This window comes from Neolamprologus multifasciatus, chromosome 10, assembly GCF_963576455.1.
Source record: "Neolamprologus multifasciatus chromosome 10, fNeoMul1.2, whole genome shotgun sequence".
NCBI classification, from domain to species: domain Eukaryota; kingdom Metazoa; phylum Chordata; class Actinopteri; order Cichliformes; family Cichlidae; genus Neolamprologus; species Neolamprologus multifasciatus.
The window spans coordinates 22,824,774-22,850,836 of NC_140448.1; the positions used below are offsets into that span (position 1 = coordinate 22,824,774).

The 26,063-nt window shown below is 39.7% G+C and overlaps 1 long non-coding RNA gene across 1 annotated transcript in view; it reads left to right on the forward strand.

Moving 5' to 3' along the window:
* Positions 1-7,351: 7,351 nt before the first annotated feature.
* LOC146510250 (uncharacterized) overlaps positions 7,352-26,063 on the forward strand; it is a 100,080-nt gene continuing 81,368 nt past the window's right edge. Inside the window, exon 1 of the long non-coding RNA XR_014876521.1 lies at positions 7,352-11,820. This is a non-coding gene — a long non-coding RNA (uncharacterized LOC146510250). The remainder of the gene's footprint in view (positions 11,821-26,063) is intronic.

Genomic DNA, 26,063 nt, shown 5'->3' on the forward strand with positions numbered 1-26,063 from the left:
TTCGCTTATTTCATTTTCCCAATAGCTTTAGGTGTGATGGGGTTACAAAAGATGGCCGAGTCTTACTGTGGACCAATCAGAAGGTTTAAACATTTGCACCTTAATTAATTAGGGATACAGTGACAGAGAGGCATGAAAGAGAAGCTCGAACCATGCTCACTTTCTCACATCCACAGCTGGCCGATCACTATGAGAATATAATCTATAGGAAATCATGTCAGACAGCTGAAGCATCATCTGGCATTAGTGTTGTTTTCATGGAGCATGCAGCAGATGGAAACGCTGTATATGAATCACAGAAATGACTAACACAGGTCACAGTGTGCAAAAAAACAGTTAAGCATCTTCAGACTTTGCACTGCTCTTGTGAAACACACAAAATCCATCTTTTTTCCTCTCCTGCTTGACCATTTCTTTGAAGACAGCAAATTGATTCTTGAGCCATCCCACAGAAAAAAGAAAAAGAAAATCAAGGTTATCAAAACATACCTCAGCTTTAAAGCAAATTCTCCTCTCCTACACTGACCCATCGTATGTGTCCTCACAGATGACTGGCCTTATTCTTTCTGAAGTATCCTCTGCATTATCTGAGCTTGAAAGTATATTTAATAATCCCAAACCTTAAATAGTTTTCATATTGAACTGTTCGCATTTAGTGCAGTAAAATGTATGTTAATATAGATATACAGTGGGGCAAAAAAGTATTTAGTCAGCCACCGATTGTGCAAGTTCCCCCACTTAAAATGATGACAGAGGTCAGTAATTTGCACCAGAGGTACACTTCAACTGTGAGAGACAGAAATTGAAAAAAAAAATCCATGAATTCACATGGTAGGATTTGTAAAGAATTTATTCGTAAATCAGGGTGGAAAATAAATATTTGGTCACCTCAAACAAGGAAAATCCCTGGCTCTCACAGACCTGTAACGTCTTCTGTAAGAAGCTTTTCTGTCCCCCACTCGTTACCTGTATGAATGGCACCTGTTTGACCTCATCATCTGTATAAAAGACACCTGTCCACAGCCTCAACCAGTCAGACTCCAAACTCCGCCATGGCCAAGACCAAAGAGCTTTCGAAGGACACCAGGAAAAGAATTGTAGACCTGCACCAGACTGGGAAGAATGAATCTACAATAGGCAAGCAGCTTGGTGTGAAAAAATCAACTGTGGGAGCAATCATCAGAAAATGGAAGACATACAAGACCACTGATAATCTCCCTCGATCTGGGGCTCCACGCAAGATCTCATCCCGTGGGGTCAAAATGATCATGAGAACGGTGAGCAAAGATCCCAGAACCACACGGGGGGACCTGGTGAATGACCTGCAGAGAGCTGGGACCAAAGTAACAAAGGTCACCATCAGTAACACACTACAACGGCAGGGAATCAAATCCCGCAGTGCCAGACGTGTTCCGCTGCTGAAGCCAGTGCATGTCCAGGCCCGTCTGAAGTTTGCCAGAGAGCACATGGATGATACAGCAGAGGATTGGGAGAATGTCATGTGGTCAGATGAAACCAAAGTAGAACTTTGTGGTATAAACTCAACTCGTCGTGTTTGGAGGAAGAAGAATACTGAGTTGCATCCCAAGAACACCATACCTACTGTGAAGCATGGGGGTGGAAACATCATGCTATGGGGCTGTTTTTCTGCCAAGGGGACAGGACGACTGATCCATGTTAAGGACAGAATGAATGGGGCCAAGTATCGTGAGATTTTGAGCCAAAACCTCCTTCCATCAGTGAGAACTTTGAAGATGAAACGAGGCTGGGTCTTCCAACATGACAATGATCCAAAACACACCGCCCGGGCAACAAAGGAGTGGCTCCGTAAGAAGCATTTGAAAGTCCTGGAGTGGCCTAGCCAGTCTCCAGACCTCAACCCCATAGAAAATCTGTGGCGGGAGTTGAAAGTCCGTGTTGCTCGGCGACAGCCCCAAAACATCACTGCTCTTGAGAAGATCTGCATGGAGGAATGGGCCAAAATACCAGCTACTGTGTGTGCAAACCTGGTAAAGACCTATAGTAAACGTTTGACCTCTGTTATTGCCAACAAAGGTTATGTTACAAAGTATTGAGTTGTATTTTTGTTATTGACCAAATACTTATTTTCCACCCTGATTTACGAATAAATTCTTTACAAATCCTACCATGTGAATTCATGGATATTTTTTTTCACATTCTGTCTCTCACAGTTGAAGTGTACCTCTGGTGCAAATTACTGACCTCTGTCATCATTTTAAGTGGGGGAACTTGCACAATCGGTGGCTGACTAAATACTTTTTTGCCCCACTGTATGTTTTTTTTCTCTTTTAGCACAGTGTATCAAAATCCTCTTACATGAATACACAGCATGTATTGGCATCCGATTCTGATTGTTTCTGCAGCAGGGACTCTTGTTTTCTTTGAGGTGCAGTAACGATAAGGGACCCGGCATCGAAAGCTTTGCTTTCACAAGATTAATTTCAACATAAAAGTTCTCTCACTGGCTGTGTCATTGAGAAGCCGTTCATATTTCTCAAACGTGTTCACTGGGCGTAATAAAGGAAGATTTGCCTGGTGCTGTTGAACATTACCATATACAAGCTAAAATCTTCCCATTACTTAAACTGCACTTAAAGCACTTTTATACTCTTTTTCCCTCACTGATCCTGGATAATGAGGCTCCAACAAACTAATAAAAGAATAATAAAATGTGACAAATTGTCTTTGCTCTATGTAGCAAAAAATGCTCTGGTCCTTTTGTGTGTGGAAAGACAAAAAGCAAACAAAAAAAAAATAAACTCACCAGGACTTTTTAAGCATATATGACAAACATTTTTTATTGCAAAATATAGTTAAATTACTTTAAAATATGTATGTTCTAAAAACCAAAACAAAAAAGACAGGATAATCCACAAACCCATGAGTGATGTCAGGGTGGGTACATCAGCCATTTATTATAGTCTTTATTATGCAAATAGAAAGTATAAAAAGTTGTTTTTTTACAACTAATGGATGGAAAATCTGTGGCTTCTACTGGCACAGAGTATTGATGTTAAATTCAGGCATGTGTACATGAACCTCTTCAGAGGATGAAATTCAGCATCAGAAGCAGGCAAGATGCAACTCAAAGCACTCCTTTAATAATGGTTTATGAAGCGATGCACAAGGCAACAGGGACCACACAAGGACAGATAAAAATATGTTTCAACAAAGAAATAAAAACTGAGACTATGTATCCACACATAGATGCACAGAGGGCAATGAAAGAGAGTAAAACAGGTGGGGAACAAAGAACAGGCGAGTCTAATTAAGTGAATCCATTCAAACAAAGTAAAACAAAACACAGATGACAGGGAACTCCAAAATAAAACAGGAAGTAACACAGCTGGAAAACATCTCACAGAGAAAGTGACATCAGTGCTAAATTAATGACCTGACTTTAAATCATTCGTTAACCTTTAAGGCAATTTGAACAACTTTCTGTGCTTGTTAGCACACAATGTAAAATATAAATACATCTAAGAATACAAATTTAATGAACTGTTGATATTAACCGATTAAATGAAAACAGGAAAAATGCAGCGAAGGAATAAATCTGTCATTGTTATTCAACTAATTCATTGCGCCGGTCTTATTACAGATGAAAGTGAGAGTCATTAGGCCTCAAACTGCTGTCATTTACTATCACAGTAATTTCTCCTTTTTCCTCCTCACAGACAGGTGTGAAACTGACAGGACGCAGCTGAAGTGAAATAATGAGTCACGCTGACAACACATTACGTTAACGTAAGCATAGCAACGAGTGTCACACCAAACCAGCGTCCTTCTAGCGTCTCGGATAAAGACTCTGACTGAACATAATGAGCAAGAGAGAAAGAAATCTTCACTTTTTCAGTCACGTCAGCTCATTTTCACCAAACTTTGGAACCCACCCCCCCAAAAGCAGACAAAAAAAGCCCAGAAGCTTCCATGAGGAAGAACACAGAGTGCTTTGATGATATTATTGTGACACCAGATGTTAGTCAGTATAATCTATGTTTGTTTTGTACCGTAGGCTATTTGATATTAAAAAATGTCAGTAAACATTCTCCCATTTGGGGGACAGTAAAGAATGACTCTTAGTATCACTTGTGGCAAGATTCAGCTTTGATACTCACATTGCATTGTCTCTGTAGCTTTGCAGTCATCCAGGTCATGGTAGTCTTAACAGCTTGAAAAATGAAGTCACCTGGACGTCTTTAAGTTTGCAAAGACATTTCACCTCTCATCCAAAAGGCTTCTTTCATTATAAAAATAAAGGGTGGAGATTCTCAGGTACTGAGCCCAATGTTTGGGTTTTCCTCTTTGGAAGTTGTTGTTGACTGCTGAGACAAGGTTTGAGTGGGGGTCGAAGCACCTGCGAAAGGATCTCAAGGCCTCATTGTAGGTGGATGGCGGCATCATAAGTCAGCTCTTCAGTGTTGTGCCCTGGTTTTGTGGAGTGGCTGTTTGATTTCTCCAATGCAGATGTCCGAGCACTCCTCGCTCATCTTCAGAGAATACACTGTGTTGCTTTGCTTGCGTTTGGGAGTTTTGTCCTTGGGATGAACCAGTTTTTGTCTGTGGGTGTGGCTGGGTCTGAGGTGCACGGGGATGTCTTGAATGTGCTTGAAGAAAAGTCTCCTGAGTGTCCCTGACAAACCTGCTACATACAGGATGACATTGTTGTTCTGTTTATCATTCTGTTTCTCCCTAGTTGGTGTCTGACCTTCTTTCCTGTGCATCTCCGCTGATTTGATGAAGGCCCCACTGGGATAACCACATATTTTAAGAGCAGTCTTTACATTCCTTTTCCTTCCTTCAGCCTTACAGGGAATGTTTTACTGGTCTGTGTGTGTGGGCTTCCAGGAAACTCACATTCTTCTCAGTGAGCGCTGCACAGTCCACAGTGGTAACCTGTAGTCCTTGGTATCCTCCCTGATGAACTTTATGTTTGGAGCCACTGAGTTCATATGATCAGTGAAGGCTTCTATTTTGACCTCGTAGTAATCCACATATCTGTACCACTAGGTGACTAGGTGCTATCTCTTTGAAGGAGCCCAGAGCTCTACTTTCCAGTTTCTCCATGTAAAGGTTGGGTATAATGGGTCACATTGGGTAGCCCATAATGCATTCGTATTTTGTCTGTAGAAAACCTTGCTGCATTTGAAATATGTGGTGTTGAAGTAGAAGTATAGCAGGGTGCAAGTATGTTCAGTGGTAAAACTCGCTGTAGTCATTTTCTGAGAGCCGCCACTGCTTCGATTATAGGTACACAGGTGAAAAGTTACACTGACAGCAGCTAATGTTCTTTGATGTCATCTAAGTTTGCAGATCTTGTTGGTTCACTTGGTTTTTGATGTGATGCAATGTGTTCCCACAAGTGGGTCTAAGATAGTGGTGAGGTGTTTGACAATGTTGTAAGCAGACTATTTCCTCCCCTGCAAATGTAATTATGCTGCTAACAATGGGTCTTAGTGGGACTTCATAAGTGTGTATATACAGGGTGTAGTTTCCCCAGGGTGAAAGTAGTTTAGTGTTTCTGCCATGCTATGATGATGTATAGCGACCACGTAAATACTGCGGTTCTGCTTGCTTTCCAGTGTTGTGCTGTACTTATTTGCATGCAGGGACTGACAGGTCAGTCTGATGATAATATTTAAGCTGCCTTTTGGCGTAACCATGCACTTTTAAAAAAAAATAGTTCATCATTATAACCAAAAGCAGTCTATTTCCTCCCCTGCAGTCTCTCTATCTCATTTAGCTCTCTTTTCAGATATGGCTCCATCCTTTCATTAAAGCATGTGGCCAGTTTAACGTAAGCTTTAATAATACATGGAGGTAAAACCTGTGATATGCTGCTTGCTTTAAAAGCTCCCAAGCTTTCCTTTCAGATTAGAACTTCTTTCATAATTTCTGGTGCTTTCAAGTTTGGAAAGTCATTTGTTGAAAAATTAAAGGGGTACGGGAGATGCTGGCATCGGCAATTACAAAAAAGATCCCAACATTAGGACTTTGTTACACGTCGATCTTAGATTCATTTATTTGATACCAGCCTCTAAACTATTTCTTTGTCTCTTTCCCCCCTCTTTCCCTTTAAGGCTGAATAAATGTATGATATAAGTGTGACTTCGGATTGATGGATCCTGAAAGTGCCCGAAGGCAACTATTTCAACTTACAAGTCTTTCTGTGTTCTCCACCCAGCTTTCCTATCATTTGGAAGAAGACACCATCTCACATACACAAGCGCATACATGCATAATGACGCTGGGAGACTTCAACCTTGTTTTGTTTTGGGGGGTTTTTTCCATTGGTTTTCACCACCACTCTGCTTTTGCTAGACCTCCTAGAGGTACACAATGACTGCAGTGTGGGTGGGTGTGTGTATCTAACCTAATTTTCCTCAAACACGCTCCCCTCACTGGGAAAGAATTATGTTTTCAGCTGAACCAGGCCTGTGTTGTTAAGATGCAGAGCTCCCCTCTGCTATCCCTTAGTATTGTGAGGAGGGTATAATATGTTGTACCTCATTAGCAGGCAGACTGTGAGATGGTCAGTATGCTGCTTATACCTTAACCACCTGTGTTTATTTTAAGGTAAGATGTGCTTTATTTATCTCCATGCTGCAAAATGTCTTAATGCTCTTTATGTCCGTGTAAGCGTCTGTTTGTAAAACCGCTCTTTATATAGAATCTCAGTTAGCTATCAGGCTGTATTAGTTAGTATGCAGTAGCAGTGGGTCCTGATTACAGTGGTGATTGATGTAGCCCTGTACATGATCTTAGAGCTGTTTGCCACAATGGATCAGCCGTTGCTTACATGCTATTTCCTCATCATCTACCACATCCTCTTTCTCCTCTTCTTCCACGTCTTTTCTTCTTCCTCCCACTCCTTGTTTGTTGACTCTTTTCTGTCTGATACCATAATCTTTGCTCGGAGGAAATGCAAAAACCTTAATGTGATTCATGAGGCAGTGCTTGAGCTCTTGAGTGCTTCTGTGATGGCTCAGGTGGTAGCAGTGAAAACAGTTATGACCTTGCTGAGTGATTAAAAGCCTCTCTTTTACTTCTGAATTCAGTCTATCAAGAAAAATTAATTTACTTGAACTGATTAAAAAAAACTTTATCAAGCAGAAAACTTTGCTTCTCCCTGTCAAATAAATCTGAGGTTTAGACTGTGGCTTTGATAAAAACCATTTGGAAGATGACTTTGGGAAGCTGGAGCTTTACATGTTTGTATATTTGACTTTTGAATGTGTAATGCAAGTAATGCATTATTATTATTATTATTATTATTATTATTATTATTATTATTATTATTATTATTACTACTCCAGTTCTCGTATCTTTGGATGTTAGGTGCCTTTTGTTCTGTTCTCTGTTAACAATGCTTCCAGATGGTATTACATGTTGGATCAAAACCAAACTGTGCTTTTTTGCATTCACAAAAGCAGCCCTAAATCATTACAGACCCTCCACCATGTTTTACAGATGACAGATGACTGTAGACGCTGTTGTATCTCCCTCCTGACTTCCTCTGTACATATTGAAGAATCAGACAGTTCAAATTTGGATTCATCTCTCCATGATACCTGTTGCCATTGATTTTCAGTCCTGTTCCTGTTCATTCTTTTCTCCTTGTTTCCCTTCCTTAAGATTTGCTTTTTGACAGCTGTCCTTCCACTGAGATCCTTTCTGATGAGGCTTCAGTTAACAGCTCTCAGTCTTTTCCACCTCTTTCTTAAGGATATGACTTTCAGATACTGTTCATCTGCTGTAGATAGTTTATTTTAAGGGTTAACATGTCTTCTTGGATGTTTTAAGGATAAACCGCACACCATGCCAAGACATGCCAAGTTTTAAGCTGATAGTTCTTTGGGAATCACCTCTTTGGTACAAAAATCCTATTTTATGCCTGTCAAAGTGTGTTTTATTTTCTAAGAATCATGTTTTATAGATTCAGCTAAAGATACAGGTTTAGTTTCTGTGTTAGGCTGCTAGTAACAAAGTGCCTAAAAATAAAACTGGTTTAAAACCAGTTCCTTGATAAGTTGTCTTTTATGTGTGAAGACAAGATTAGTTCATCCCTTGAGTTAAGTGTCTTTTTTATGTGTGAATGAGTCACAGGTCAGTTTTAAGTAAATTAAACAAAAAAATTAAAATTCCAGGTACAAGGACCAGACTGAGAATTGATGAAAAGACCTTCAGAAAGCCTGAAAAACTGCTGCTCAAGCCCACTTTAAAACAAGAGTGCCTCATTGTAAGTGTGATTTAAAGAAATGGCTCAAGAGAATTCTACGGCATTATAGACAAGACATAAAAACAAACACTGACAACAGACTAACATATAATTCCACATTTCTAAAGAAAGGTGGTACACAGAGGTATTTATTAACACCGATCTCATCCCAAAGTTAAAAAAAGGAAAAAGATGGTCAAAGAAGAGACAAACCACATTCTCAAAATATTACAGCATTTTATGGTAGAAGTAAACTCTCTAAACTTGCTTGATGCAGTCCAGCTCGCTGTCAGCTACTTGAAACATTTGACGCTGTATATAAAAGGCAAAGGAGACCCTGAACTGTTGAGCAAATGAATTGATATATCAAAGAATAAGAAAACATTTCACTTTTAGAAAGATTTGAAGGTTATGCAACACAGTGGTAAACGGGCCCTGCTTCATGTTATACAAACATGTTGCCAGCATTCAATTCAAAATGTGAAAACATTTAAAAAGCAAAACAAGAAATCTCTATTTTGCTCTATTATCGTGGGATTGGGATTACTAGCATTAACCAACACATGCATTCTGTTTCACTTCTAATTTTGCTTCTTTTAATAAATGGGTTGTAGTAATCTTTGTGAATTGACCATGATTACTGTCAATAACATCCATCAATTCAATACCACAGTGATTCACTCTTTTAGAACTTTTAATAGTTCTACGGCATAAGAAAGAAGAATCTAGTGGACATCTTGTGACCTGTGCCATTCATTGTGATGCCAAAACACACTGTCACATTCTTTATTTACCTGGTAGCGGAGCTATTGCCATGAAAGTACCTTTATCTACATGTTAAATTTACTGTGAGCGAGGCTTGAAAACTAATCATCTCGGTTCATTCTTACACAGATGCAGTCCTGATGCTAAAGAGCTGTTCAGCATGGTACCAGCACAGTCTGTGATCAGAACCTGCCATGAATACATGATAGTAGGGCAAAAACGCGGGGGATTGGGTGATCTATCAAAGACTTGATGCTCTTCCAAAAAGGAGTCAGTAATGGCACCTCTGATAGGTGTTTCTTCTTTCACCCTTCCTAAGTATGTGCATGTTTTTATGTGAGACCTTAAAAGGGCAAGTGGAGGTGACTGATTACCTCGGCTTGCTCTGTTTAATCGAATGCAGACTATGTGCCTGTGGCTAGGACAGTTCTGTGCTGGCACACACAGCCCATCAGTGGCTTGTGTATAGCATTCAGCTATTTGGAGTAATTGCAGTGAAAATATTTTTTTCCCCTCTCTCAGAGATACAAAAGCCGTTGATCTGCCTAAGGGTGCAAACAATCTTCTGCAATCTGACTTCTGATTGGTAATCTAGCTCCTTCTCCTGGTGTCCCCCCAACCCACCCAACCTAACACCCCCCTTTTGCAATTCTTTCAGGATCCTCATTTCTCTTTCATGCCAGTGGCTGTCCTTATATTCTTCTCCCTCTGTCTTCTAAGAGTGTGAAGGAAATATTTTTGGAACAGGTGTAAGATCATTTACACCTCTGCAGCGGAGAGGAAGAAGCAGCAAAGGCAGCATACAAAAGGTTATTAGAAATAAGCAGAGTTTTTGCTAGTTGGCAAAAATATGTGAGTGGTTGAGGTATAATTTTTTTTAGCTCTGTTAGGAGCTAAGGAGTTATTAAAAGGAACAAGTCCTCTGATAGAAAAGCTTTGACTAAACCACATTCCTGGCTTGTCACCAAAAATAAATTATAAAAATAATAAATGCATCAGCACTGAAATATTAATCACGGGATATTCATTAGGTTTTTCCAGACAGAAGACATTTGGGTCGTGCTAGGTGTAAATAATAAAATGAATGGCCGTGAATGCTGGGGCACTGTCACAATGTCGAGCCTCACTGGAACATTTGAAGAGAACAGAGCCCTTCATTAATGATATTAGTACTGCGATTTCTCCGTGACAAGTCAAAACCATCTTTTCCTGGCCTGTGAAAGATCAGCTTAACAAATTAATTCTCAACAGGTGGCTCACGCACACATTGCAGCCTTCTCACTAGGCCGATGTTTTTTAGATTTTATTTTGATGTTTGTGCTGGGGTTTTTTTGGGTTATTTATACAAGAAAAGGGGGTCCTGCCTAGTGATAGTGAGATGGACCTAATGAACTGCCCAGTGCACTTATGGCAAAGAGGGCTCTGATGCTGGATTCAATAGCTTCACATGTGGTAATTTTGCAAAATTCATTGTTAATATCAGGACGGCTGGTATGAATGGGCTGACGAGCTAAGCCCTCCCTATCCTTTTTAATTTTATATATATGTGTGTGTGTGTGTGTGTGTGTGTGTGTGTGTATTTGTATATATATCTAAAATCATCTTAGAACAGATTGCTTAAACGCTGGTGTAACAAAGTGCAGCAACAATGCCAAGTAGTCCAAAGAAAAAACAAGACAAACACAGGATTTAGCTACATGAGCTAAATTTTTACAGCCCATGCTCCGCAGCATCATCTACCATTCATCTTCATAGAGCAGTGAGTGACAGGTGTCAGTCAGGCCACGCCCCTTTGATTTGCTGACCGTTTGGGCTAGTTCAGCCCAGAGGCGGGAACTTTGGCGAAGGAGTCTTCTGCCAGAGTCTCGAAGGCGAAATCAATATGGCGGCACCGGTGAGCATTAGCAAGAACGAAGTGGATTATTTATGTAGTCGTCCATTTCCTTCTATGTCTTTGGAGGAAAAAGTGTAAGTGAAGAGAATGGGACCACATCATCCAAACGATGTTCAAATAACACAACGGGACAAACGACAGAATTATAAATTTTGTGTTAAGTGGTCTCAACGAAAGGACTGGCTAATTGCATGTTAAGCAGGAATTCACATTACTGTTTCCCTGGCCTGCTTTTTGGAGGACACACAACTTGGACTCAACAAGGAATTGTGGATTTGAAGCATTTATCTGACTAAATTAGGAAATACCAATGCAGCACAAGTCACACTGAAAATTGTGTAAAGCTATCAATGTTTGCTAAAATTAACAATTCCTGTATGAAGGACACCGCATTGCTATACAGAGACACAACGAGCTAGTAAAAAAACAAACAACAAAAAACAGGCATTCACTATCACGGATTGTGGACTATATTAAATTTTGTGGGCCACATGTGCTAGCTTTACGGGATCAGACGAATCTCCGACTTCCATTCAGCAAGGTGTGTTTCTGGACGTCTGCTTTGCTGGGGGATGCACAATTACTTTTCTTACCTTGTTTTCATGCTTGTTGATATTTTATACAACATTCTTCAAAAACGAACCACGGATCCTTTCAGAACCAGACAGAAGTTTTCCTACTCTATCGGTGAACTGAAGAGGTGACCTTCATAACCAGAGGCAGATGCAGCTGCAGCAAGGCCGCGCAGGATGCGGAGGGGTGACAACGTCAGTAGCAGCACAGTGCTATGAAATATTGATGGAGCAGTCAAAGGCACGCTTTGAGAAAGCACAGCACTTGGTGTCATTGGACTTCAATGACAGGGTGATTAACATGTTTGCATCCCAGAAAACTCAACGATGTGATCTTCTCTTCAAATAAGGTAAGCTCACCACCCTCTCCCCTCAAAATAGGTAACATGCTTCTTTCCTGTTACCTGTTACTCTTCTTTAAAGATCAATATTTTTGTCTGTGGATACCAACTCCTTTTATTGGTGAAGTGTCTTTGAGTCAGTATGTTGTATAGTAGTGATATTGCAATTGTAGTCTATTGGCAGATTTGACATTTTTAAGTACATCCGTGGCTGCATCAACAGAACTTGAATAGATTTTTCTGGCATTCGGATCATTCAGCTGTCATTCTTCCTTCTTGCATATTTTGTTTTCGTAAAAACAAAAAAGGCATGTGTTAATGTGTATAAAAACAACTAGTCAAAAGGCGTGTGAGAGTGTGTGTGACTGGCATTCTGAGTATTCCTCTATATGGTTTTGTTAGTGTTGCTTTGACAAGGTCTTGTGGCTGTAATGTGGTATCAAGGATGTGATGCTGCTGCTAGTAGTGTGAACTCTATAATGCATTTGTTAGCCCACCCACCCAATAGCACTACTAGCCACCACTGGTTAATATATTAAATGTATTTTCAGGCCTTAAAGAAGTGGTTTGCTAATTAAAATGCAAACACACTTTAGATTTAATGTCATTTTAATCCTCAGGGATTTTTGCATGCAGATGTTTTTGTATTGGGACACAAACAGTCTGCAGTATATGTCTCACTTCTGTGAGATAACACAGAAACAGTTTAGAGAACATTTTACAGAAGAAGATTATTGTAATGCGCCTGCATGTACATGCATGGGTATTTCTTTTGCTGGTTATGAAAACTGCTGTGCGACAGTTGGACTGCTCAATTACCAGAATCCTGTGGGAGGCTGGCTCTGTCTGTACTGCAACAGCAACTGTGTAGTGAAACTCGTGAGCACTCTAAAGTACTAAATGACTGGAGTGGAATAGGCTTTAAATTTGAACACATCCACCTTTTTAGGGTCTCAGCTAACAATGGGTGAAGTGCATTGTCCACCCAGGACAGGTTGGCAAAAAATATGTTTATCCTCTGTTCACCTCCCTGTTTATCTCAGGCTGAGGAAAGTTGTTGTTTAGCAGTGCCCTGCTTAAATTCTTCACTTGGGTCTATACAGTACAAGCATACTTAGGAACTGACTTTTCTCAAGGGTACTTCAGCATTAATTGCTGTATAGCTTACAAATATTCCCTGACCCTGTTTAGGATCCACCTTCTTTTATCTGACCTTCAGCTCTCTGATCTGAGTGACCTCTTCACTCCCTATTTGGGTCAAGTCTCCTTCACTTGCTCTTGTTATTGTAATATTTTTCATCAAAGTGTTTTTCCTTGCCTGTAAATCTGACATTTGTGAACTGTGGGATCAAAGATAGATCCTCCTACACTTTCACTGTTTGAATTTCCAGGCAGTAACTGACCTTAACCCTCAAGAGTATTAAGGCTGAGCTCTTAAGGGTTTAGCTTTGCTTGGAATCACCTACATCAGATTAATAACCCCAACTGTACTACCTAAAGGATTATATTCTCTGTTGCTCAGCCAATTTATCCATACACCCTGGTAAAATTGCATTTGTTAAACCTTCTGTGTTTTTCCCCTTTTTTTTAGTGAATGCTTATCTTCTATAGAAATATATTGCTGTTTCGTAAAAGACATAAAAAATAACAGCAACTTTTTTCCACTTTGCCACCTCTCTTGTCTACTGGTCTTATGTGACATTTCCAACCAATCAATATTTTGTTTGTGTGTGACATTTGCAAGAAGTTCATAATTTCTTATGGCTGTAGATTTAATGGTTTTGATCAGAGTGTACCAGAGAAGGTTGAACCAGTGATCCAGACTGTAGAAATCTCCAGATGACATGTGCTCATTACACACCTCGTATAGATGCGTCTCTGCTCCCTTTAAAAAAAAAAAAAAAAAAAAAAAAAAATCTTTGCAGCCTTTTAAAATGGAGCCATGAAGCAAATACTAGAATGCTCATGGGGCCGTGGAAAGGGAAATTAAACCACGACCTTGAATTGGAAAGGTTGAGGCATTGTCAGGCTCGTAGTGTATTCCACAGAGCTGACAGTCTTGTTATAAATGAATCACAAAGGTAGTTACCAGTACACAAGGTCTGAGATTAGCACGTTTTGTATCAGGGAGGTCTTTATTAGAAACCTAGATTGAATGTTAGAGTGGAACGGAGGTTAGAAGAGGGTACAGTCTGATGAAGTTGTAACATTTCTCTTATTTTAGTCATTTTTGTCACTGTTTTCTGTTTTTTTTTTTTTTTTTTTTTTTTTTTTTTTTTTTAAACATTGTGCTATAAAAAAGAAAGGCACTTGCTATAAATGTAGTGAATCTATCCATGTAACAATATTTACTTGTATATCAGTCAGTTTCAGCTCTGGTTACAAACATACATACATCACTGATTTATCCACTTCTAAAATATTCTAGAAAACAAGAAATTAAACAATTAAAGAAAAATATGATATAGGAAACAGAAATGATCTGAAACAAGTATGCACAGGGTGAAGAAAACATTTGTAACATAGCACACAGATGTAACAAATACAGCTTGATTTTCCACATATATGCGTGCAGTACATGCATGAGACAGGGGTGAGGTGTGCAGTTAGAGTGACAGCTGGCTTCAAAGTGGTGGTGGGACTCCATCTTTTAGTTTGCAATGAATGAGTTGACAAATGAGGCAACCTAATATCACGGCAAAGCGTGTAATAGACACGTTGGTCCACCGTGTCCATTTCACGCTTTGCCTCTCCAAATTGTGAAATGTACACACAGGCAGAAGTTGAGGTAAGTTGCAATAACAGCAGAGGGAGATTTTTTTATTTCAAGCAAACACTAAAATGATTACAGGAAAGTGTTTAAACAGACATTATTAACACATTTACAAGTATATACACATTAGCAACCTAGCTTAATTGTTTACGGTGATTAAAGACCCTGGAATGTACTTCATATGTCTTTTGCTCACTACTGACTTCATGGCTTTAAATATATTATTTCCCCCCTGCTGGTAAAGCAATTTCTCCATGCATTAATGCAACTTTTCCACGCGTGTCCATTTCATGTTTTGAGCATGGCATAAATGCAGGGAGTACAAGTACTCAGGTCTACCATCCAAAGCAATGGACAGAAGGATAGCAGCAAAAAATAAAAGCAAGCAACCAGACTGGACATGATTAGAAATGAGTACATCAGAGGGAAAACTCAGCTTGAGCTGTTTGGCAAACAAGAGTCAAGGCTGAGAAGCTTTGGCGCAGTCCTGGATACACTGGGCAAAGGATGTCAGAAGGAGAAAAAGAGTAAGACCTCATAGGAGGTTCATGGATGTAGTGGGTAATGACATACAGAGGTTTGGTGTGACAGAAGAGGATACAGGGATAGGGTGAGGCAGATATTCAGCGTTAATTTCTGTTCTATATAAATAGAAGGAAAGCTATGCAAATATTGATCCAAATTGTGCTCAAGGTCTGGGGTCTGGTTTGTTTTTCTTAGTGGATTGTACTTCTTATTCATTTGTACCATACAGCCAACCAATGACAGGAAAACATATCTTTCTACAGTTCACACATTACAGTAACCTGTCAATTGTTATGGCTGATGAGCATTTTTGTCTGCAGTAATAAACTTGAAGCTGAAGTTTTGCGTTAAATAGTTAATCCGCAGCAGTGATGTTAAAGTTAAGGAACATAAAAGCAGAGACAGAGCACAGTTTTATGTATTTGCTTCTTATTTTATTAAATACATACAGGAATACAGGAAAGAGGCTAAGCCATCCATCTGCTTGTCTGCCACATACTGTAGTTCTGTATGTCCTGGCATACAGAGTTGCTCGATGTTTGTTTCAGTATGCTTATGTTCAGTTGCTTGGCTTATGTTTTATTTACTTTCATGTAAAGTTAGGGAAGCTTTAACCACAGTTAAAGCAGATTAATGTAATAGTGACTGTCTAAATGAATCCTAACTACAGAAAGTCTTCCATAAATAGCAATAGCACACACAGCAAAAACTTCATCTACATACAGCCTACAATGTACACAATCAGCTGACACCATTGCCGGCATTTCTTTCTGTGCAGACTGTGTGGATAAGATATTGAGTTTCTAGGAAGCTACAAGTCAGGTGATGGCATAAGGTATTAGAAAAGGTTATGATGTGCCTACAGCGTAGACGTGAGACAGAAGCATAAATGTACTCTTATTGGAAAAAATCATGTTATTAATTAAGTCAGATAAAACAGGATGAAGAGAAACTAGGTAGGTGGGTTACAAAGTGGCTTGCAGATGCACATCAATTTGCCAGTAGGATGCTTAGAAGGGTATCAGCTAAGCCAGCGGCCCCCAACCTTTTTTGCGTCACGTACCGGTTTATGCCCGACAATATTTTCACGGACCAGCCTTTAAGGTGTCGCGGATAAATACAACAAAATAAAACTAGTACCAGTGCCGAAAAAAAGAAGATTTATTCATAACACATGTGAAAAGACCAAGGAAAACTGAGTTAACGATAAAAAACGCTAACAAAATAACGCTGAAAACCGATAAAAACCCTGAAAACCATACATTTCACACCTGAGCCTCAACTCTCGCGGCCCGGTACCAAACGACTCACAGACTGGTACCGGTCCGAGGCCCGGGGGTTGGGGACTGCTGAGCTAAGCCATCAGATAATGTCGGCTGACAATGAGATCACATAACCTGTTAATTATGTTTAATTTCAAATTAGATTTTTACAAACATTTGCAGCAAAATATGTTTTTAGTTGCTTTGGTTGACTCATTTAATTGTAAGACTTTGACATCTGACATGTGACAACTCACCTGTCTCATTTGTGGGATAACAACACACGTGCCATTGTTATTTTCATTTTAATTATGATAGCTTTGTTTTTTCACACAACAAGAAGTGTAAATGTGAACATGAGATGACAGTTTATCAAAATTTGAATTACGTCTTTGATGCCCAACAGCTCGGAAGCAGTTGAACGCACTGTAGAGGTATCCCATGGGAAGAGGTTTTTTTGGGCGACAATTCATTTCTGAAGCCATATCCCAAGTTTTAATAAAAATAAATGCGCTACTTGTCGCCATAGCTAATACAATATTCAGCTCTCAGTAGCAAAAAAAAAAGAGAGTCTTAGATGTGTCAGAGTGTAGGAGCTATTTTCCCAGGCTTTATTACTGAAGTTATTCAAAATGCTTTGAATAATTCAAATGAATGTCTTTCTAGACATATTAGAGTAAGTAGTTCACAAATATCTGCCGGCATAATTTGATTGCCAGTTTATTTTCCAGAACCAAGAGAACACACAGCAGGGTTTCATCTTTCCCAGACTTCCCCTAATCAAATTTTAACTGGCAGGTTATGAATTGTGCCAGACAGAATAGACCGCCAGTAAATCTCACTCAGAGGAGGAGGTACTTTGAAACTCAAACACAAGATGCTACAGGAGTGTGTGTTTTTCAAGTACCCACTATTCATTAAAAAAAGCTTCCATTATGATGCTCCCCACCTTTATAATAAAAGTTTTTTTTTTTTGACTCTGATTTGGTGCTACAACAATTAATAGCCGTATTCTATTCAGGTGGTGAGGTCAGGCTGTGCTGCATCACCGTAAATCTGCCAATTAGGAGAAAATGGGTGAGTTTTTCTTTTTAAATTGAAAAAATAAAACTAAATCTAATAGAGAGGAGGAAAGCTCATCCTTAAAACCATTCGAAAAGAGACAACGAGGATATATTTTTAAGCATGACGCTTAAATAGAAATTGGCAGTAGTTTTATTGCCCCTTCCATGCGGTTGATTTAATTAATTAAAGAGGGCTCGCTCTCTGCTTTGTCAATTTTTTTTTCCCTTTAGGAAACCAAAGTTGTAACTTCTGAGAAAAATTCTTCACACAATTATGCACATGCAGTACCACACCATCACCACTGTAGCGCAGTTCACAATCCCCTGCAACAGCTCCACACTCTGCACCACCTGCATTATTGAAATACGCCTGTCACTACCAAAGTGGGTCCGGCGAGATCAAACGACGGCCAGTGTGATGGAAACAGTGGGAGGCCTCGTCTAGTTTGCAGTGGGCCAGTGCAGATGACTTTTTGGCAGCATTTGAGAAAACTTTCTTCTTCTTCTTCCGTTTAAAGGAACAGATATTGCTAAACAGAGGATGGGAACTGTTGCATTGTGGCACAATTGCTTACTTTACCATAAATGCTACATAGCATACAACTGTTGTATACAGCTGTGAGCACAAAAAATGTGTGCTTATGTATGCATTAAAAAAAATATGGCAGAGGAGCACAGTAATGCTGATCACCACCAGCAGCAGGAAGAAAGACACTTGGGAGAGGAGTTAAAAATCCACACACGTAATCCGTAGACACAAAGTTTTAAGCACACACGGATGTTTGTTTCGGTCTTCTATATAACGAGGAAGCAGAATGTGAGAGACCCGGTCTCTTCCCCACCACCTCGTGGTGCCAAGACTGTCACTTTGTTTTCGGCTTGGCAGGTGAGCACAGCTGTTCGACTGGCAAACTGCTGTCATCACACAGAGAATGGGAGGTGAGAGCGAGAGACGGGGAGTTCAGGAAGACAAGACAGCAGGAAAACGAGGGTCTAACTGTAAGAAAGAGAGAGTAATGGGGGGGGGGGGAGAGAGGTTAACTAGGAGAGGCTAGAAAAACATAACAGGAAGGATAGACATGGTGGCAAAAGATTAATAACAATAATAATGTACGTTTTTTTTTTGAAAGATCTACTATTTTTCCCAAGGAAAAGTATATTTACATGTTCTGTTACATCAGAGGTTTGTGTGAGAATTTAGCTCACTAACAATGAGAAAAAAAGGACAGCTTGTGTGAAAAAGTGATGGAGAATGACAGAGTTCTTCAACCTTATTGTGATTCTGTGTTTTTCTTTAATCCTTTGTCATCTTTCTTGGGTATGCACAAAAACTAACTTGCAGTTCTCTGACAGATGCATGCATTTGTGGTTTTCTTTGCTGCTATTTATCTCTGCAGCATTTTTTTTCCAACGACAGTAGAGCATAGGAAACACCTGAGACCACCGCTCTACTGTCATAGTCATCCTTCATCTCAGCAGGCCACAGATCTATTGTGTGTTGCAGAGGAAGATGGAGGTCAGCTTTACAGAGGTGAAATGTGAAAGCTTCTTCAGTAACTTCAACTAGAATAAGTATATGCCTGGCTAATAAAATAAGTGGTCATTCTAATCAAAAGCCAAAATGACAGGTGAAAACCCCAGAGGGGCAGCTTTTTAAAAACTGGAATTATATTTGATTGCAGGAGAAATGAAACCTAAAATAAAGTGGTAAAGGTACAAAATGGAAGCAACTTAATTGTGGGAAATTTAGTTTTTTCAAAAACACTCTTGGGGTTGCCTATTCCACATCCCTATGGAAACCTATCTGCCCATCTACCACACACCAAGATAAATCAGATTGTATTTTAAGTGCAATTAAAGGAGCAGTCTGATTTTTTTTTTCTTGTCTGTATAAATTTGTATATTGTTGATACTTGAAAAACATTTTAAGATCTGCAAGAATGCATTTTTCTTAGTTCAAGTCTTCAGTCCTCCTGAAATATGTTTTAATTCAAATTTGGCAAATAGATTGCTTTCCGAGCAGAAGGGGACATTGTTCTTTGATCTGACTTGTGTCCAGTTTATCAATTTTATGTTCAACACTTTATCCTTAGTTTTTCCTGAGGCACATCTTGTGGAATGATATTTTGTAAAATGAAATTTTGGCCTTTTTGTGTTATCTTAGTTTAGTGTATAATTCTGTCATATGTACACTGCAGTATATACTAACAACAAACAAAGCCATTAGTCCATCCATCAGTTTAGATTATTGTGCTTCTTGCTTATTTGCCTATAGTTGCATATTGTGGTTAGGATTCAGCGTGTAAGCCAAATGTTTTTCTTCCAAGTCCTGCTGAGAGATCCCCAAACACTCCTACTCCACAGAGTTCCATTCTTCCTCAGTTTTCCTTCCTAATTGTCCCTCCTGGAATACTTTCAGAGGGAGGCAGCAGGGGGAGAATCCCTGGTGTTTACTCAAATTTAACTGGTTCCTTTTCATTATACAAGAGCAGTGGCTTGATATCTAGGGCTTCCCAAATTGATGAACTCTCTCACTCTGTCTCATAGTTAGACCAGCTACCCCATCGATAAATATCATCTTGGCTGCTTGTCTGTGAAATTGTTCTTTTAGTCACCGCCAAAGGCTTGTCGCCATACATGAGGGGTTTACTGATGATTGTAAATTGCTGGGAGGCCTCAGAAACCATCAGCCGGTTGAATGATAGTTTTTCTTCCAGCATCCCTTCTGAATAAAACTATATAATCATATTCACATGTATAACTGGAACTTTCATGGGCAATTTTGTTGATATAAGCTACCCCCATGTATCTGTTTCATAACTCACTACATTTGTTATTTCAGATATTCCAGATTCCAATATTTTCCACATAATTTTCAAGGCTTAACTGATGTAACCTGTAGTTGAAACTCTCTGCCAGGTCTGGCTATTGACTGAGAAAATGGGCTCAGGAGTTGGGGATGTTTTTCTCCATTAACTGTGCATCAATAGCACTTCCAATGCATGCCAGAGCTAATAAGTGACCAGCTGGTGCTTAGAAACCAGGCACCTGAAGCCTTGTCAGGAAACATGCAGCCAGAGTCTAGCCCTGCTACAAATCAAATTTCTGGTGACGGCATGAGATACACTTAAAACAGTGAGGACCATGGCACTTCACGTCTGTCCTCTCTATTAATTAGCAGTAGGTGCGTCAATGGCAGAAGTGTACACTGTTGACAAAGAGTGCAGGCACCTGCAACTGATTAGTTTTTCATTGAGGTAAGGAGAAGTGTCAAACTGTGGCCATTCTTTTCTTGCACAATGGAAAATCCATATAGTCAGAGTAGAAGGCAAAACTGCCCTTTATTACTTACAACCCCCCCAAAACTATATTTCCAGTTTTATTTGGTTTAATGTTTTTATGCACTTATGCTTGTTACATTGTATACATAATTTAATGTGGATAATAAGTGCAGCTGTTCGGTAATGAGCATGTGGCAACAAGTCTGTCATGGACGTGCATGTTCCTTGCCAATAGAGCTGATGGAAATGCCAGAAAAGCTTATAAAAAATATTCTGCAGTAGAAAACTGCTCTTCACAATTAACTGTTTAACAAGTGTCCTGCTGCCCAACTCTAATGGCTTTATTTTTCACCTAGGGTTCGGTATTTGTATCTAATTAACTCTGCAATTTCTCTCCATTAAAAATGTGTGCTCAGCTATCTGTGCTTGTTTTCTCTGCAATGTGTACAAATCATAACAGGACTGGCTGAACATCACTTTGGAGCAGTAAGGCCACAGTGATCTTTAGCTTCCTGTGCAGTGCCAGCGTAGCATCGTACAGCAGCAAAACTCAAGCTGGCTTAGCTGCAGTGGAAGAAAATGTGATCTGTCAAGATTCTGCATTACCCAGAGAAATAAACACATACATAAACACAACATTCTGGCCATATTGTGCATAATAGTAATGATGAAAATTAAAGTGGTATTGTGAATTCCCTTTAGTCAAAATCCATATTAAGGAAATTTTGTCAGACCACATTTCCTCCTGCAGAAATAATCTTTCAGGCTATACAGATGTAGAAATAAATAAATAAATAAAAATAATTATCTATCTCTCTATCTATCTCTCTATCCCTCTATCTATCTATCTGAAAACACTGGATATTAAGTGGAAGTGAGAGTGCACAACTTACAGCAGGTAAGACCATTTTCATTCTGCTGTTTACCCTTGCAGAGTTTCTACATCTATCCTCCCCTCCACATAACTCAGACTGTCCTTGAGGCTGCCACAGAGGCACAACAGAAGATGGCAAAGCAAAGATGGCCAGATGATCATGCTTCTGGAAGGCTCCACTGGGCCTAATGCTTTATGGTTTCCAAAGCACTAAGACCTTTATAAAGAAAAAGGTAATGCGCACAAGAATCAGTCACAATCCTTACTAAAACCTGATAGCAGCTTTCAAAATGATCTACGAGAAATCTTGGTTATCCTTTTGCTGTGAGCCATTTTGTGCTTTGAGAAAACTCTCTGGGGAAAAATGATCACGAATGGTTAATGTTAATGGTGCAACATGTTACGGAAGTTCAAATGTAAAAGTGGAGAGCAACATGTAATCCAGTGAATCATGTGCTAGGATCCCTAATCTTACTGACCCCACTTTTCTGACCTCATATGTGATCCTAGAGAGTGGTACAGGAAATGTTTTGCCTTTGCCTGGAACAACCAGCTTTGAAATCCCACGCCAATGAAAGTCTCCTCTTATCTTTCCTCATGAATTTTAATACAGACACAAAGATTACATTTCTGTAGATGCGGCAAACCCAGAGGAAAGAAATTGCCAAGATTCAGATTGTATGCATTCGAAAGAACACTTATTGTTTTCTATGAATATATCAGCAAACCCGGGGTTGGATAAAGCAAAATGAAATCGTTCTTCTAAAAATGGATAAGTGAAAATGGTGAATCTTAATACATCTCTTTCCTAGATTCAAAATACATAATAAATCTACTTTCCAACTTTTATCTTAGATTTAGGGATAATAAATTGTTGATACTGTGATCACAATGTTCAAGTTCTCTCTTAGAGTACAAATTTGTATGACTACTACTTCCTGTAGAAGGATTATCTCAGTTTTAAGGTTCCCTTTTTATGCTGATTTAATAGCGGATGATTTTATTAAGTTTGAATACTCCCGTCTTTCTAAACCCTTCCTCCTGTAATGCCCAGTCTGCTGCGATTGGTCAGCAAGCCTGGCAGAATGCACCATCAGTCACTACTGTCTGTGAACCACAAAAAGCTACAAAACCTCTGAGTTCAAGGTTCTTTATTTGTCACATGCATAGTTATACAAGTATAACACAGTGAAATGTACCCTGACACACTCCTCGACATGTGCAAAAATGGGGGTGGGGGGGTAGAGGAAGAACATTTATATATATATATATATATATATATATATATATATATAGTATATACATTGGGTGAATGTGCAGTAGTAGCAGCAAGCAGGTGAATTCTGTACATTAATAAGAATAGACAATCTGACTATTTTACAGAATAGACAATATAAACATATTTAAAATTAAAGGAATTTGAAATGTACATTGTGCCTGGGTTTAGAGTGTCTGGAAGAGAGTCCTGTCTCAGTCAATTATAGATGATGTGAGAGGGCGGGTGTGTGTGTTTAGGGCCCGGATGGCTTGGGGATAGAAGCGCCTCTTGAGTCTCTCTGTCCTTGCCCGGATGATGCGGAACCTTCTACCAGATTGCAGAAGTTGGAACAGTTTGTTGCCAGGATGGGAACAAATGATGGTTCACCTATTAGTGGTGTGCAATCATGTAAATTTTGGAATCAATCTGATACCAAAGAAATGCGGGGAGATGAATCATCATCAATCTGCAAATTCTCCAAAAATTTTAAGGACCACTAAGTCACTGATTTTTTTTTTTTTTTTTTAACTTTCTACAACAATTAGTTAACACAACTAAACACACCTTTCAGCTTTACATGTGTTTTCAAACTGTTTTTAGAGAGCTGAAAGGTTAATGTGGCTCTAAATTTTTTTTACACAGTTCAGTGGGCTACATTCTGAACTCAGAGGATAGAAACAATGTGTTGATCAGATTGTGCTAATATCGATCTCATACCAGTGTTGGTGTCAATACTATCGATATTTGGATTGACCCACCCACCTCTGTCCCCTATACTTGGTTTGAGCCAGAATAAAGAGAGATTCTAGTAGTTGTAGTGTTGTGTTGTTTCTATTTCCAAAATGACTTGCATCAAGTCAAGTCTAGCCAAGCATGAAGGCCAGATTACACAGAAACTACTGAGAGGAATGTCATGAAACATGGTTGAGAGGTATGGGGAAAAAGGGAAAACCTTAAAATCTTTCACACCAGTTGGGATCACTTTAGTAAGAACTGCACAACTAGGAAATGCTACGGTGGCCCTGAGAGGCCAAACGGGCTGCAGCTTAAGAAAACACCAGCTATAAGAAAAACACTGCAAAAGCACACAAAGCACAACAGAATAACCCGACAATAACCCGATGGACCAGTTGCAGGAACCAAAATATCCTAAGAATTGGGAGACTTGTAACTGGGAGACACTTAAAAGAAGTGGAGGATCTATCGGTTTTGTGAGGAAAGAAAAGATGAGAGGTAAGTTTGTTAGCCTAAAAATCCGTCATCACTATTATATGAATCATGAGATTAAAATACACTTACCTAGCATGTTTTGGTTCTTGCAACTGGTCTGTCAGGTTATTCTCTCCCCATAAACCCTTCCCTTGTGCTTTTGGAAATCATTTTTTTTCCTATTTTCGTTTTCGTTTTCCCTATTTCCTATTTCCTATTTGTGTTTTGTGTGCTTTTGCAGGGTTTTTCTTATTGCTGGTGTTTTCTTAAGTTGTAGTCAGTTTTGCCCCTCAGGGCCACTGTAAAATGCCATTGTTGGATGATGCACACTTCACGTCCCCATACAGAAACCCCATTTATACGGGAAAGGCTAACAAAGCAGCCAGCTCAGTGTTGGCTGGAGTATAGAATAATGCATTTTAACAATGCATTTAAAAACTCTGCATAATGTTCTACTTCTCGTTGTGCACAATGTGGTCACCTTGCAATGTAAAATATCAACAACTGCAGGTTTTCCCATATCTTCACACTGCATCAAACACCTTTCTTTGTTGCACTGCTGATCGGAGGATGCCTGTTTGTCTTGTGTAATATCCCCAGAAGATCAGATGCTCTCAATTTTTTCCTTTTAGCATCAGTGGCACAGGGTCACCTTGTCCTTGAAGTTGAAAACAAGTTTCACTTAGCCACCAAGCAGCAGCTGTGTGTCAGGAGAGGCTTTGCTCTACATTTGGAAACCAGCTCAGGGACCAGCGAGAGCATCTTTACCAACACAACCATATGACAAGGGAAATGGCTGCCAGCCCCCCCCCCCCCCCCCCCCCCCCCCCACACACACACACACAATTGTTTTGTACAAACATGGAAAGACATAAAACCACCTTCTGGCCTGCTCATCTGTTCCCAGTTGGCTTTTTCCCCAGTTCATATATAACTGAAAAAAAAAAATGAAGCTTTTTTGTGACTGTTAATACTTGTGGCTATTTCTTCACTTTCTGACGCTCAATTACTGACCCCTGAGAGAAATGGATGGAAGATTGCAAAAAAAAGAAAAGAAAGGCAGCGACCTCCTTCTCTCAGTGGAGGTTCAACTCATTTGGTAGTTTCACTCCCTTTGGAGCAACGCTGGTCTCTGGAAAGGCCCATATGCCTCAATGGGTGTGAGATGATACGATTTCCCATCAGAGAGAGAGAGAGACTGCGTTTGTGTGTGTGTCTGTGTCTGTGTTTGGGTTTCATGCCGCCTCTGCAGCTATGAGCACCATTTAGATTACTTTCACCTCATCAGCCCACATTCACTTGGCTAAGACCTTTGGGACATTTTCTCATGAGGATGGATGTTTTCACAACACACACACAGACACACACTTAGACACACACGTGTCTTGAAGTGTTTGTTTTGTCTGCATGTGGCATCAGAAGGAGAGAGGAAGAAAGGGGAGAAAGGTAAATGAGGGTGAAGAGGAAAGAAAGCAATGTCAAAAGAAACCGAATACACATTAACACAGAGAGTCAAGCACGGACATCAAGACTCGTATGTATTCTTTTGCAGTTGTGAGTTTATAATGAAATACATAGTAGTGGTACAACACAAAAGTCCCAGTTTGGTATGGATCTCAGATTTGGAGTCATGGTTCAGTATTTTTAGACTCCTGCTCCTATTCGGGCTGTGTTTTGGGGCTTTAGAAAATCTGGCATGAATTAAGCAGAGTGACATCACCTGGAAAGGGCAGAGCTTGATTCACATGTAAAGCTGGGGCTCAGCATTGATTCATTTTAGCACCTGTGTGCGTGTTGTAGGCGGGGCTTAGAACACAGAGGGGAGAGCTCTTTTGCTTCAGGCTCTCGTATCTGTGACAGATGATTTTCTACCAGCTTGTGACAATAAAACCATGTTACAGATGGCTTCACAATCTTTTGTAGGAGAAACTGGAAAGACAAAATGTTCGTCATGCTGACTGACACTTGGGGTTACTCCTCTAACCTAAAACAGTAATGTCTTAAAC